The sequence below is a fragment of the Squalius cephalus genome (assembly GCF_949319135.1).
Source record: "Squalius cephalus genome assembly, chromosome: 24".
NCBI lineage: Eukaryota > Metazoa > Chordata > Actinopteri > Cypriniformes > Leuciscidae > Squalius > Squalius cephalus.
Window position 1 is genome coordinate 4,282,411 of NC_137145.1, and position 14,666 is coordinate 4,297,076.

Consider the following 14,666-nt stretch of genomic DNA (forward strand, 5'->3'; position numbering starts at 1 on the left):
TGCTAGTCCATATGTGTATCCGTCACAGTGCCTCCCTCCAGGGTAGGATGTGGCTTCCACGGCGTCCTCTTCCCCATTATCCAATAAGTCACACTGAGTGGGTCTTGCGGAACAGCAGTGACTGCCTTCTCGGCTTAGAGCTCCTACTTTCTGCCCAACACTGCGGTCAGACCAGGAGGCTCAAGCGGAGCGCTGGAAGAGCCAGCAACAGTGGCGTGTTGGTAGATATCCCCATTCGTCAGTAATGACATATGCCATAGTGAACTGACGAAGGGGAACGTCTCAGTTACGTATGGTACCCCTCGTTCCCCGAGGAGGGAACGGAGACCTACGTCCCGTCGCCACAGTTGCTGAGCTCCCGCTGTACGGCCGAGTCACAAGTCCGGCTCCTCAGCGTAAAAACAAGGATGCGATGCACCTGCCGCTCATTATATGCCCGCGCCTCGATTATTGGTGCAATTACCGCATGCCAATGTGCATTGGCTCGTTTAGTTACACTCGAAGTAGATAGGCTCTCGAGCGAGATCCCCATTCGTCAGTAATTACGTAGTTCTCCATACGTAACCGAGACGTTTACTTGTCACTAGCTAAAATAAAATAAGTTCAAGATTTAATACTTTATTTCAGTTAACATTTATTTTATTCCAAGTAACACATTTTTTATGCTTTTTTATGCAGTTGAATCAATGTAACACTGACTCAAATTGATTAAACAACAATCGCTATAAGCAGACATGTGATACGCGTATTTAGTCACAGTGTGAACATGTCCGTAAATTGTTTACATTCCCAATCGTGATATTGCAGCTTTTGAAATCTGGCACAGACACAGTGGATGACATCGCTGCAAAGTTTCCCCCAAGCATGCAACAAAGAGGAACGGCACATTTCTGTGTGTGAACTAATCCCGATGATTGACACCCTGTTTACCTGCAACCCTTTACAGCCTAGAAAGTGAATAGATCTCCTGTCAGGGCTTTCCTTATCTAGCCCTCTTTCCACTAGTTCAATATTTTCTGCAACCACCTGCCAAAAACACACGCTCACAAACAATAAATCTCATGTACGGCTTACTCAATGCCTGCACTTTACCTTCTTCCATTTAAATGACATTTCACGCATCAACAGAAATATTTGTTCTCCTCTGAGGACGCGCCCACGGTCTCTCTCTCGCACTCATCCGAGATGGTTCTGCCACAACTTCTGACATGCACACAGACTGGGGGAGGACAAACAAGCCTCGAAACAGCAAGGATCCCAAGGCTCTGCTGGAGAACAGGTAAACTCACTGAAGATTACTGCAAGCTCTGGAAATGGAAACATCTCATTTAATCAATCACTTACTTTTCTTTGTCTTCACACAGGCATCAAAGAGGATTTAAGAGCGCTGAAAAGAGGCCATCGTGTTTTCAGTTGGTAGCAATTTACGAAGCAAGAAAAATAGCATTCGGATCCTCACAAATGTTTAGAAGCTGTTGTTAGTGACGTTTGCTCGGATAGATAATACATTGGGAAAAAAATGGTGTTGAAACTATTTTCACTCAGAAATTGCTAGTAAATAAAAGCAAATACAAAGAAACGTCAAGAAACACATTTAATTAAACATGAAATTTTGAAGTAGAAAATTAGTATTTTCTTGTAAAATGTACTTTATTTACATTCATTTTACGCTGAAAATCAATTTTCGCTCATAAATTGCTAGTAAATAGCAAACAATTATAAAGAAACGGCAAGTAATGCACTTAATTAAACTTGAAATTGTAGGGGAAAAAATGGAATAGGATTATCCTGTAAAATGTACTCCAATAATCTTTGTTTCATGTACATATTTGAAAAATCATTTTTAACAGTGCAGTTAGGGTTAGTGGTTTGAACTGACCTCTAACCACTTCTATATTATATAGTAGTATTATCACAGTCAGAGAATATTATTTTACACATTAAATAACGTCAATGAAGCGCATAGCAGCAGGGAGCTAACTCTTGCCATGAGTCCTTGATAATTGCTGTACTGTCCATGAAAATTGGACATAATTAACTGACAAGGCCCGAGATGATTGGAAACAAGATCAACAGAGGCCTCGGATTGAGACGGGTATTATCACGCACTCGAGCGTGAAACGAAGGCAATAATTGTTCTTTAAGATATAAATGGAAAGATTTTCAAAGCATTAAAGGGCAAATCTAGAGCTCAGATTTAAGGATTGAAAAAACTGACACGCATACAGGTTTGCTCTAAAACGACACTCGACATTTTCCATATTGAGGGATTTCGTGCTGAACGTTGCATACACAACGCTTAATTGCTTTTGGAAAACAATTGGGGATTGAAATCCCACATCATTATTCCTCCTATACAGATGGAAAAAAACAGTTGACACCAGCGTTGTTGGAGTGTATTCAATAGTCATTTGCCACTTGGCGGTTGGATTTCTTCAGACTGCAAATTTGCAATTAAATACAAGCCTCACCAGCAACCCTGAGGATACCGAAGCGACATACTCGCTCAATGAACACATAGAGCCTCGGTCAGCAAACACGACGCTCTGGCTTACAGAGCATTATGGGCACAAATTCGCCAACGTCTTGTTGCTTGTCTTGTATGATTCCAAAGCTAATTAAAACGCACTGCCACGGGAGACTGTGCAGAAATATTTGCACCCGTGCAAACGACATGCAACATTAGTCTCAGAGCAATTTCTCAAATGGCACTCAATCAATCAAACTGAACACGAGAGTGTGGCAAGATGGGACAATGATGTCACAGTTAGAGATGTGCACAACAGCACGCTTTACAAATCAACTGCGAAGCTCGGTTTAATTAGGCTTGTTTAGGGTCATGTGACCCAGACATCGATCAGACACATTTCTTAAGGGATGTTCACATAAAACGTGTTCTTGCATTCAAAAACAGCTCCATGGAGCCCTTTATGAATGCAATAATGCAAGATGCATCAACCAAACAAACAAATGTTGTCATTTTAACAGCTTCTCAGAGATATTGTGTATACATTTATTGATATATATTTATCAATGTTTATACTGTAAACCATATTTATTTTATGGACCATAAAAATTGAATTAAACACACATAAATTATGTTATGAACTATTTTTAAACTAAAAGGATGCAAAAAATGTTGGTCTGTCAAAGTTATGAAAGCTGTATAAAGTTATTCTAATGTCTTTAAAATGTCTTTAAAATACAGAACATTTTTAACACATTGCTTTGGAATGCTCTGGGAAAAGAGCTTTATAAACAAATCGAATTGAAAATGTCACATTTAAAATGTGAAAAAGTTATTTCATCACAACATTACTCTAATAGGCAAAAAGTAACTGACTACAAATGCAAAGTAAATCTTTCTAAATAATAATTTCATAATTTGCATAATTTTACAGTGAATATTATTTTATATATTAATGCCAGTTGTTTCATTTAGGAAACAACTTGTCATCTTTCTAACATCATGCTTACTATTTTTTTTCTCATGGATGGATTTGGAGTACCTGAAACCAAAACTGTTTAAAAGTCCTGGTATAAATGGGTTTTTATACAAGGAAACAAATAATTTAACTGCCTTGCAAGCAGAACAATATTGGGAAATATAAAGAATAATAAAATATATATTTTTTGTAAAATATATATATTTATACAACAACAAAAAAAAAGGATGATCTAGTTGACCATCCTGATCCATCCTTAGGATCACATTCACATCATGTAAAGCAGGAAAATATCTACATTATTAATATTTGAGATCATTATCAGGAGACAAAAGACTTCATAAGAAAGTATGTCACCGAGGTCAACATGAAGAATTACATTTCAAATTAGAAGTGTGCATGACTTTCAAATGATGTGCAGCGATTTGCCGGCCAATCTATAATAACTCCATGCCTCGGCTGATAATGAAATTATTCATGTTTTAGTAGGATTTCTCCAATACGGATTGGCCTGAAATCCAATTATGCGTTTGCTCAGTGGAGAACATTTTTTCACGAGAAAAAAAAAAAAAAAAAGGAATAAGAAGTTAATAATGTACTACCAACTGTTCTCTTAAACACTGACAGTACAAAAATTAGCTATGCCAGTATGCAATATGTTGTCTGACGTTAGACCTGCAAAGTAGTAGCCAAGGTCAAAACCTTTAAGATACAAAATTACACTACTTCTCCATAAAAGATATTACAGCAGAACAATGGTCTCAAAGGCCCTGTATCACAGCAGAGCTTAGTGAAGTCTTTATATTTTTAATGGCATTAGTCTCTATTCTGTTCAGCACTTGTTCTGGGATTTGGCAAAAAAACTACTTTTGCTGAAGGCATGCAGTTTGGTGCTAAATAATATTACTATCATTCAGGTAATTACGCTGAATTTATTTTTGAAACACACACATTATCAATTCCTGATGGGATAAAATTTCACCCTACGTGTTACATTAGAGAAGTAAAATGGGTTGGAAATGCCATTTTTGGTGTTGTGTTTTTACTGTAAAAAGTATTTGAGGCCTTTATGTTATAATCTGTTTAACTCAAAGAGGAAATAACAAATGATCACCTTTACAGGACAGTGTGAATGCATGTACCTTCAAGAAAGGCCATGTTTTTGACTGACAGGCTCTAAACACTAGGCTCTCCTTGAACGTCCATTCTCCACACATAATTACCCATAATCACTTGTACATCCTGAGGAGGATTTGCTCCAGTGAAAAGCTTCAAGAGCCAGGGACGAATCCAGGCCTCTCTCTGCTCTAAGTGGCAAAATCAGAGGGGAAAAAAAAGAGAAAATCAATGTGGTCAACAACTCGATGGGTCGAACACACATAGACCTTCATCTGAGCGTGCCTTTCATCCTCTATATGCGTAACAGTGCTTTACTTTTCATTTTCTTTACGAGACCTTCATCCACAATTACTCTTCTAGGGCTCTCTTTCCCATTGTCATCCTTTTAAAGCATTAAGGTGGCGTGTAACAGCTTCACTGAACACTGATGCCAAGCAATTATTTCATATACAGCTACATCAGTGTTTATATTCCTATGCAACATTACAATTCAAACAGGATTTCCAGAGATAAAACTCACATCAAGAATAAACTTCGAAACTAGTAAATATTATATAATTTCAGCAAACCACTAATGTTGTCAAGATATATTTATCTTGTCATCTTTAGCACAACATCAAAGCAGAGGAACATGATTGGAAATGAGTCTCGTTAACACAACACCGGCAACAACTTACAGCACTGTGCATGCATAAATTAGGAATATTTTCACTTAATGTCATTAAAAAAACAAAATCACAGATTTTTTAGGTTTAATATTCATACACAGTAACTAGATATAGACAACATATAAAGACACTAAACTAGAAAATTACTAGGATTAAAAATAGACAAACAATTTATTATAACCAAAAATCATAAATGTGCATTGGCTGTAATTACATGTCTAACACACTTGGTTTATCTGCTCAGAAGCAACTAAAGAGGCCAATATTATGACATAATGAGCTATTTCTATGTGGTTAAGTACAAGGATACAGTTTAATGCTGCTTTTCATAACTATAATAAAATACCTGCTTCAGTTTCATTTGTAAATAATGATTTTCAGTCTGCTCCAAAGGACATTCGACTTTAGATTTAGCACGAGTGCATGCATAACCGTTATTTATTTGGAAAGAAAAGTCATGTAACTCATTTAAAGGTCCAATGAACAAAACATGAAACACTCATACCTATTTAAACATGATTTCTCAGAGGGGCGTCCACTGGAGGGCGATGTTACAGGCGACCACAGGTTTATAATGGCAGCACGGCCTGCAGTGAGAAAACTGAATTATGCATTCAGACTAAAGACCTCTGTGCTACTTTTAAGGGTTGCCTTATGGAGGAAAGCCCCGAAGACAGCTTTTCTGAAGGCTTACTGTTTGGGGTAAATGTGAAAACCAATAAAGCTGAAGTGTGTAATTTTTTGGATGCTAAAACACTTTGTTCTGTCCCAGTTTAATACGCAGTCAAATATACCAGTATGTAAGTCATTTCTCCAAAAAGTGAAACACTATGGCTGCATCCGAAATCACAAACTTCCCAGCTATTTAGGTGAAAAATAGTATGTGACAAGTCAAAAGTAGTATGTCCGAATTCACAGTACTCATAAAAGAGTAGGCCAAAAAGTACAAGGATCACCTACTAATTCTGCCAAGATTCTGAAGTGTGCATACGATGAACACTTGACTATCCCATGAGGCCACAGGAGAGGATTTGTGAATGCCAGTGAAGCGACGTAACTGAACCGGTACTAGGTCACATGATAATGTCAACATGGCGGATGTAGTACTTTAATACTACACACACTCATACTATATAGAACATAAGTTTTAGCAGAGTAATTACTCATTCAAAATAAATAGCTATTTAAAATTTCAGACACGGCCTATAACTTTGGCGCTTTCAAAACATTGATTTGTTTGGGGCGGGACTTTCTTTTTGTCTGACCAATGACAAACAGGAATTGCAATTCTGTTTGGAGACACAAATTACACACTTCAGCTTTGAGAATCGGTGAACCGCAAACTACAAGCATCCATCATCACTGCAATAGAGAATATAAACTCAAACATATTAGTCAGAAATCAATAAAGGAATTATAGACATAAATTTGACCTAATGGCATTTCTCAATTGGAAAGTCCAGATCCAAATAATGACAAATGGTTAGGCCTACACAACGGAGAAACAGGAATAGGAAAGAAAAGAGCTTCCCTACACAGCTCACTTTTTATTCTTCCATATCAAAGCAATAGTGAAGTTTCTTTCAAGCTATCGTCAGCAGTCTTACAAATGCCCTCTGCAGCTTCCTATGCATTTCCCATGGTGCATTTAAAAACCAAATGTGGCATCTCTGGAAAAGAACGGCTTTAATCCGAAGTGCATTACTGAAACAGTGACGGGAGCATGTCGAGTGACAGCACCCCTGCATATTTCATGCTTTATATCTCCCATTGGCCCGCTTTTCTTGCTGATCTTTACTTAACCTGCTAGCATTTCACTTAGTCGTGCATTTCATGCAATGACAAATAATGCATGCATTTCTGATGCACTCTATTAATACTCTCTCAAATGCAGCTGAATAAAAAAAGGAATAATGTGCATTGATTTTTTTTTTATAATTTTTGTATTAGTGCAAAAGGAAGTGAGGATATGTGATTCCAAATGAACACAATACATCTATTTCTCTTTGTCAGGTAGTAGGTAATGAGTTGCTGGGGTTTCTGAATAATTGAAAATGAACAAAGCAAAATAAAAAAAATCATATTGCGTTTCCTTCACCAGTTTTTAATAACTGGGTTCCACAAATACAATCTTCCTCATAGCGAATATGATGCAAATGCAAAACAGAGCTCCTCATACACACCGTTTTCTCTAAGCCCCAAAAAAAGCAGAAAGATTCTTTTCTCATATCACCTTCTCAGGTTTTGGTGTGGCAATAAGTTTTTCTCCTCTGGACTGGTTCAGGTACTACTTTGCTGATCATAGTCAATTTGTTTTTATTGGATGGTCACAGATCAGAGGTTGGTCCTGTTAGTACTGGTGTCCCCCAGGGCTCCATTCTCGGTCCTTTGCTTTTTAGCATTTATATGTTCCTGCTCGGTCAACTACTAAAATCTCTTGAACTTAACTACCATTTTATGTTGACGATATGTAGATTTAGATTTACTCAAAACCCAGTCAATGTGTGGACATTTCCCATCTTTCCAATTGTATTTCAGAGACTAAGATATGGATGACAATTTCCTGTGCTTGAATAGTGCCAAAACTGAAGTCATGCTTCTTGGCTCTCCCCATCAACTGTGTAATGCTGGTTCTTTCGCTTTGTCTGTTGATGGTGTTATATTTGATGCCAGCCTGTCATTTGAGCCTTTTATGCAAAATGCGGTTTCTTTCATCTCAGAAATATTGCACGTCTACGACCTATGTTGTCATTCTCGGTTTCTGAAAGGTTGATTAACTCTTTTGTTTTCTCATGTTTCGACTATTGTAATGCTCTTCTCGTTGAAGTTTCAAAATCCTGTATTAACAAACTTCAATATCTGCAAAATTCGACAGCAAGAATTCTGTCTGGGGCTAAGGTTGTTGACCACACCACTCCTGTTTTGGCGTCTTGCATTGGCTCCATGTTAGCTACCGTGTTGATTTTAAAATCCTTATGTTAAACATACAAGGCATTGCATGATCTGGCTCATTACTTGGCTAAGCTTCTGGCATTCAGGTGTTACTTTACTTGGCTTAAGGCATTCAGGTGTTACTTTATTTTTACTATTATTACTTTTATTTTTTATTACTTATTATTAGGATACTACTTGGGTATTACTTTTGGGCTGTTGAATATGCGATAAAAAAGCTTATCCCAAGTTGATCCTTTCCATATATATATTAATATACAGTACAAAAATCTATTTTTGAGTATAAAAGGGAACTTTATGTACATACATCACAGAAGTTTTGGGTCTGAAAAAAATCAAGAAGCAATGCTTCAGAGAAGATAAATCAGAAACACACGACTGAATGTACGTTTTGATGTTTCCCACATCCAACAAGACTTGTTCTACTCTGATATTCTCAGTCAGATCTGAGTCAAGGGCTCATTTTCACAGGAACGTCAGAGATCTGTGGTCATTACTGCTCAGTCTGTGAGCCTCTGGAAGAGTGAATTCAAAACTGTACAAGCTCCTCCTGAGAAATCATTTAAGAAGTCCTACCATGCAGTTAGAGGGACATTTCTTTGCTGTGATTCAGTTCTTTTTTTATCAAGCATTAATGACGTGGTCTACTGGTCTGGATATGCAAACGCTTGTATTTCCTCAAGCGAGAATGTGTTTCTGAAGGCAACTTCATGCAACTCGTCCTGAGGTGTTTGTGCTTCAGACATGGATGATTCCTCAATTCGTATCGCAGAGTGCTGCTACTTTACTAAGTGATCAGATTCGTTTTTTCCTCAACTGGCAGATGATAAAATAAACCAAATAAATCCCATTCTGCGTATCAATCTGGGATTCATCGAGATTTTAAACTGTAGAAAGAGTGTATCAGCTCAACAGGCCTTATTGAAGCACTCTCTAATGCTGCACCTGCCTAATAGTATGATATAAACCAAAACCATATATTATTGACAACTGTAAATAATTTAAATTAAAAGCATAAAACAGCCTAAATCGCCGACAACACAAAACAATATGGCGCTGTAGTTTTCGGCCGAAGTGTACGGCCACGTGCCGCGTTGCCATGGAAATGTAATTGCGCGGGCTTTCAGTGTTTTATGAATTCACATAACCGGACCTGGATCGTTTGTCAGCTCCTTTACGAAGCAATTTTAACCCAGAGAGTTTCACCCCAATTCACACATTCAAGGAGGCAATTCCAACAACCATTTAGCCTACGAGTTTTATGCAGGCTGAATGGGTTCAACACAGGGTCTCCCTACAAACATTCACATCATGAAGTCTCTCGGGTGACTGGAGGAACGCCTGCAAAAGAAATGGAAAACCTTGGTGGTTATGAAAAATATATTTACCTTGACATTTCATAGTTTAGATGGGCGATATTTTCGAGATGAAATGCTGTCGTTTTGGTAATACGACTAACAAGTGTACGCTGTACTACTCGCGTGTGTGATTGATCAGCGCGTGACAACCCTCACTCCTCATTGGCTGTTTAGACTGCAACATTAATGGCTTCTAAGAACCGTATCTACGATATATGTGATGACAGTGTCTCCACATTTGTAATCTACTTCAGTTTGAAAGAGTTGATATTTTTCGGAGAATATATGTAAAAATAAATAAAGCAATAACATAATCAGAAAATAATTGTATTGTGCAAGATGGTGTTTGTTGCCATGTAATATGTTTAGTAGGCCTATATTTGGTGGATGAGGTGATTCTCATTATATTTTCTTGCAAGTGAACAAATAGTGATCATACAGCACATTATTTCATGCTTTCCTGTTTATCTCGAAACCCCTCAAAAATCCTTAAAATACCCATCAGTTGTGGCAAACAATAATTCTGCCATTTATGTTATGAATGCCTTGAGTAGAACCGCATTAGCAACGAGAAGCATATGGCACTGCTAAAATGAATAACGCGCAAATGAAGTCATTACAAGTTATAGGTGCATTAAGTGGTCTAATGATGACAAAGTTTGGGCAAAGACAATAAGTAACATGAAATTCTGTGCTGAAGGATAAAGTGAAGGATAATTTTGCGAATCGGCAGCGAGAGGAGAATTGATGGATGTGAGCAGTTCAGCCCACTATATCTCACTGATTTTTCTGTTCAAGAACCATAGGACACCTCGAATGCTGACAGTAACCAGCCCAAATTGGCTCCTGAACACAGCCTGGGTTCCACCATTGGTGAAAGGGGTCTTAGAAATGGCTATATACTGGGTTGGGGGTCGACAGGTCCTGTACGCTGGAGACAAGCGGCTCAAATGTGGCTGCATCATTAACGATGCTCCTGCACAGGAACTTAGCATGAAAACAGAGCAAGACCAGTTTGATGTCAACCTGCTGTGAAACCTGATAGAAGGGCCTCTAGAAACGATTGTTTGGCCCAGGTGTTTATAGATAAATAAAACTAAAACCATATAGAAACATTTTCATCATTTCAAATACAATAAACATTAGAAATATATTTTCAATAAATGCAAAACTCAATTAGACTCCACAAATTATTTAAAATTTAATTTTCAGTTAGTTGGATGTTAATGAAGTGCACTTATAAGATCAAGGACACAAATGAACTCAGTGGTGTTTCGATTTAAATGTTCCATTTCTGAGCAGCAGCAAATGACTATGGACAATAGCAGGATTTTTCCCATTAAATAAAACAGCTAAGCCTTTATATTGCATAATTTATTTCTAGTCTACTACCCATTTCAGCTCAGTTTCATGCAGTCAACGGTGAACAGAAATTAATCTCACTGTCTGATCAGTGGGTGACTATCATTATGAAAATGATTGGTACCCAGAAGCTTTAGCTTGGACAAACACACCTGCTGGAGTTTTAAAAGGCTTATTATTTTAAATCTCTTCCAGGATTAGATTTAAACTCGATTCCTAAGAGATAAATAAAGGATTATAAAACTACAGATTGGGGATTTAAAATGTTTTTTGTTTTTTTTCTTGAGACCTGTGACTACTGCAAATACTAAAACATCTTAGTGCTTATCATGTCTTGTTTGAATGTTTTTTAATAGATTCCTTTATGTGTTCTTTTGAATAGAGGAGACTGGACACTGTAGATGGCAAAATCATTTTTCTTAAAGGGATAGTTCACCCAAAAATGAAAATTCGCTCATTAATTATTCACCCTCATGTCGTTCCAAACCAGTACGAAAAAAAAGTAACAAATTTTATACAAACACAAAACAGATCAAAGTCTTAAGAGATCTTAAAACTAATGAATTGAGCATTTAGTCCAAATTTTCTGAAGAGACTCGATCGCTTTATATGATGAACAAATCGATTTAGACTTTTATAACAGACTTTTTTATATATCAGGAAACCAATGAGGTTTATTCTTGTGTCACGCAGCACGTTTGAGCTTCAGCAAGAACCAATGAGGTTCATTCTTGTGTCACACAGCACGTTTGAGCTTCAGCAAGAACCAATGAGGTTCATTCTTGTGTCACACAGCACGTTTGAGCTTCAGCAAGAACCAATGAGGTTCATTCTCTCGAGTCAAGCAGGTTCAGTTGGGCTTCTTTTTTTGTTTGCTGATCAATGTTTAAATGGGAATAAAAATCTGTTCAACATATAAGGTGATCGAGTCTCTTCAGAAAATTTGGATTAAATTTGGATTTGGATCAATTCATATGGATTAGATTATAACTTTTCAAAGCGTCAAAGTGTCAGCTATGTAGCTGTAAATGGAGGGACACAAATCTCTCAAATTTCATCAAAAATATCTTCATTTGTGTTCCGAAGATGAATGAAAGCCTTACAGGTTTAGAACAACATGAGCGTGAGTTATGACAGAATTTTAATTTTGGGTGAACTATCTTTAAATGTCAAAACAGTGGTTTCCTTTTTAGTTTTTTTAGTTTTGTTTTGTTTTTTGTTAAAAACCTTTTGAAACTTTTCTTTATTAAGAGTGTAGACATTCATGCATTACTGTGTGAACTGCACAGGAGGCGAGTTGCAAACGATCTGAAAATAAGCTGGCTTCAGAAGCGAACAGGATAACAATAAAACTACTCTATACATTACCTGCTTAAACGTCCCTGTGGGATGAACGCAGAGATGCTGCTGAAGTGGAAGCAGTTTGATGATATATCGTGTTTGTTTCTGTGTGTGTGGTGGAGAGAAAGAGAGAGGGCTCTGTGCTGAAGGCATGTCTCTTTGCAGGAAAATTAACTGTCTGTGCGCTGTCTGAGACATCCACACTAGTACCCTCTATAATTCGGTGTCAAACCCTCTGCTCATTAATTTTACTGCAGTGTTTCCAGAAGGCCTCTTGAGCGATGTGTGTGGGGTAGACAGTCCTGTTCTCCCTGCCATAACCACAACCATAGCATGCAAATATGTGCTTAAAAATACAAACAGAGAGGCCTGTGTATCTGATGGCGTTTTGCTTTATTTCTGTCCTAGAGAGCAATGACTGTCACTTCATGTGTGGTTGAGGAACTAATAACCAATGAAGACAGTCTTGCAGAAACAGATGTTGTATGGATGTTGGCACACTCTAAAAATGCTGGGTTGATTTAACCCAATTTGTGTCAAATATGGACAAACCCAAACGTTGGGTTAAAAATGTAATTAAAAAATGTAACCCAATGGCTGGGTTTGTCCATATTTGACCCAAAGCTGGGTTGAAACAACCCAGCAGTTTTAGAGTGCAACAGTGTTGTTATTGTTAACTAAAAACTAAAACTATTACAAATAATTTAACTGAAATAAAACCTTCAACTTATAAAACTAGTGGGACACTTATTGTTCTTTTTTATTGCCTTTTTCCCTATCACATATTTTAGTGTTGGGTCAAATATGGACTAACCCAACGTTGGGTTAAAAATTCAATTTAAAAATGGACAAACCCAGCCGTTGGTTTACATTTTTAATGTAACCAATGCAATTTGTCCATTTTTAAATTGCATTTTTGTCCATTTTTGATTTTGTCCAAAATGCAATTTGTCCATTTTTAAATTGCATTTTTTAACCCAACGTTGGGTTAGTCCATATTTGACCCAAAATTGGGTTAACACAACCCAGCAGTTTTTAGAGTGTAGGCTTGGACTTATGCTGATAACCTAATTCACAGCACAAGAGACACCAGAATAAAAATATTCATGAAGCTGAAAATACAGAATTATTTTAGACGAATATGCTTGCAACTCTTTCACTGACTAGATACATTTAAAATAATGTAGGACACTTTTTACTGGTAACATAAGACATCTGGCATTATCAGGACCCAAAAATATTCAACATTGTATAGTAGTTTAATGTAGTACTGACACTAAAAATCTGTAAACGTGAATTTTTTCACACACAGTAATTTTCATTTTTGGATGAACTATACACAATAAATATTCTCATTGTCCATGATACATATTGTTGCATTTTTGTATTGTGACACGATATTTTGTTACACCCCAATAAATTAGGTATCATTCGAAAGCTTAATCACTCAAAATTCATCCTGAGAAATCCGTTTTGAAATTGGGCATTTTAACCTACTTTATAAAATGCTTTTAGCAGGCTCCTCCCCCTAGAGGGCGGTGTCGTTTCTCATATTACAAAATTGACTGCACTATTTTATAATCAACTTTTTCTACTCTTGACAAAACACACATCGTTGGAAAGGTCTGAGAATCAAGGTTACCATATTTGGTGTCTGTTTTGTGATAGAAGTGATATTGTGACAGAAAGTTTTTAAGTTGTTACAGGAGAACGCATTAAAAAAATCAATGGAATGTGGATGGCTATTTTTGGCTAACTTCAAATTTGGTACACAACTTGGTTAGATATATGGCTTTGACTTTATAGCATTTTAGAGGGAAAAAGTACGGTACAATAGTTCAGTACATTTGCTTTACAGTAAACTTAAACTTCTATAACTTTTTTACACTTTCTTTTTTTTTGAAGTGTTTTCACTTCAGCAATATTCCAACTTTGGGGTTGTATTCTAAAGCATTAATGAATTACAACCATTTAAGTTTGGATCGTGCATTTCTATGCTCAAAAAGGGGGGTGACTGTTAAGCGGAAAACTAATCAAATAATTAAAAAAAAAGGTTAAAATTCTTTTAACAAAATTATTTAAAAATCATTTAACTCAAATTAAAATGCAAACTGGAAATATTCAAATAAAAGCTAACTCAAAATATTAATACATACTATTACGGTTGGCAAGTTTATCAAATTACTACTTTTATGGACTTAACTGCATGTCCAGATTCATGACTTTGAAAAGAACAGACATTAATCTTTAATTGGCCTTCAAAACAGAAATGGCAAGGAATTCCTTTATGAACTTTAGGGTCATGTTAAGCTCAAGAATTCTGCCTTGAATTCTGGCCGTCATTTAGAGAAGCATAGAGGTTTTAGTGGTCTGTGACAGATGGTAAACCAATGTGTTCTGTCTTTGCTTGGGCTCATGCA

The 14,666-nt window shown here is 36.8% G+C and overlaps 2 long non-coding RNA genes across 3 annotated transcripts; both read right to left on the reverse strand.

The window, feature by feature from the left end:
• Nucleotides 1–785: 785 nt before the first annotated feature.
• On the reverse strand, nucleotides 786–1,411 carry LOC307152521. 2 transcript variants are annotated; one of them, XR_013820014.1, is made up of 3 exons: nucleotides 1,345–1,411; nucleotides 1,093–1,265; nucleotides 786–947 (listed from the first exon to the last, which is right to left on the reverse strand). It is a non-coding gene; the product is annotated as an uncharacterized lncRNA (long non-coding RNA). The 2 variants fall into 2 exon arrangements; XR_013820015.1 differs by having other exon boundaries at nucleotides 1,093–1,268; nucleotides 1,345–1,404.
• Nucleotides 1,412–4,464: 3,053 nt separating this feature from the next.
• On the reverse strand, nucleotides 4,465–9,682 carry LOC307152519. The gene is made up of 3 exons (XR_013820011.1): nucleotides 9,574–9,682; nucleotides 5,739–5,820; nucleotides 4,465–4,751 (listed from the first exon to the last, which is right to left on the reverse strand). It is a non-coding gene; the product is annotated as an uncharacterized lncRNA (long non-coding RNA).
• Between the last annotated feature and the right edge of the window lie 4,984 nt (nucleotides 9,683–14,666).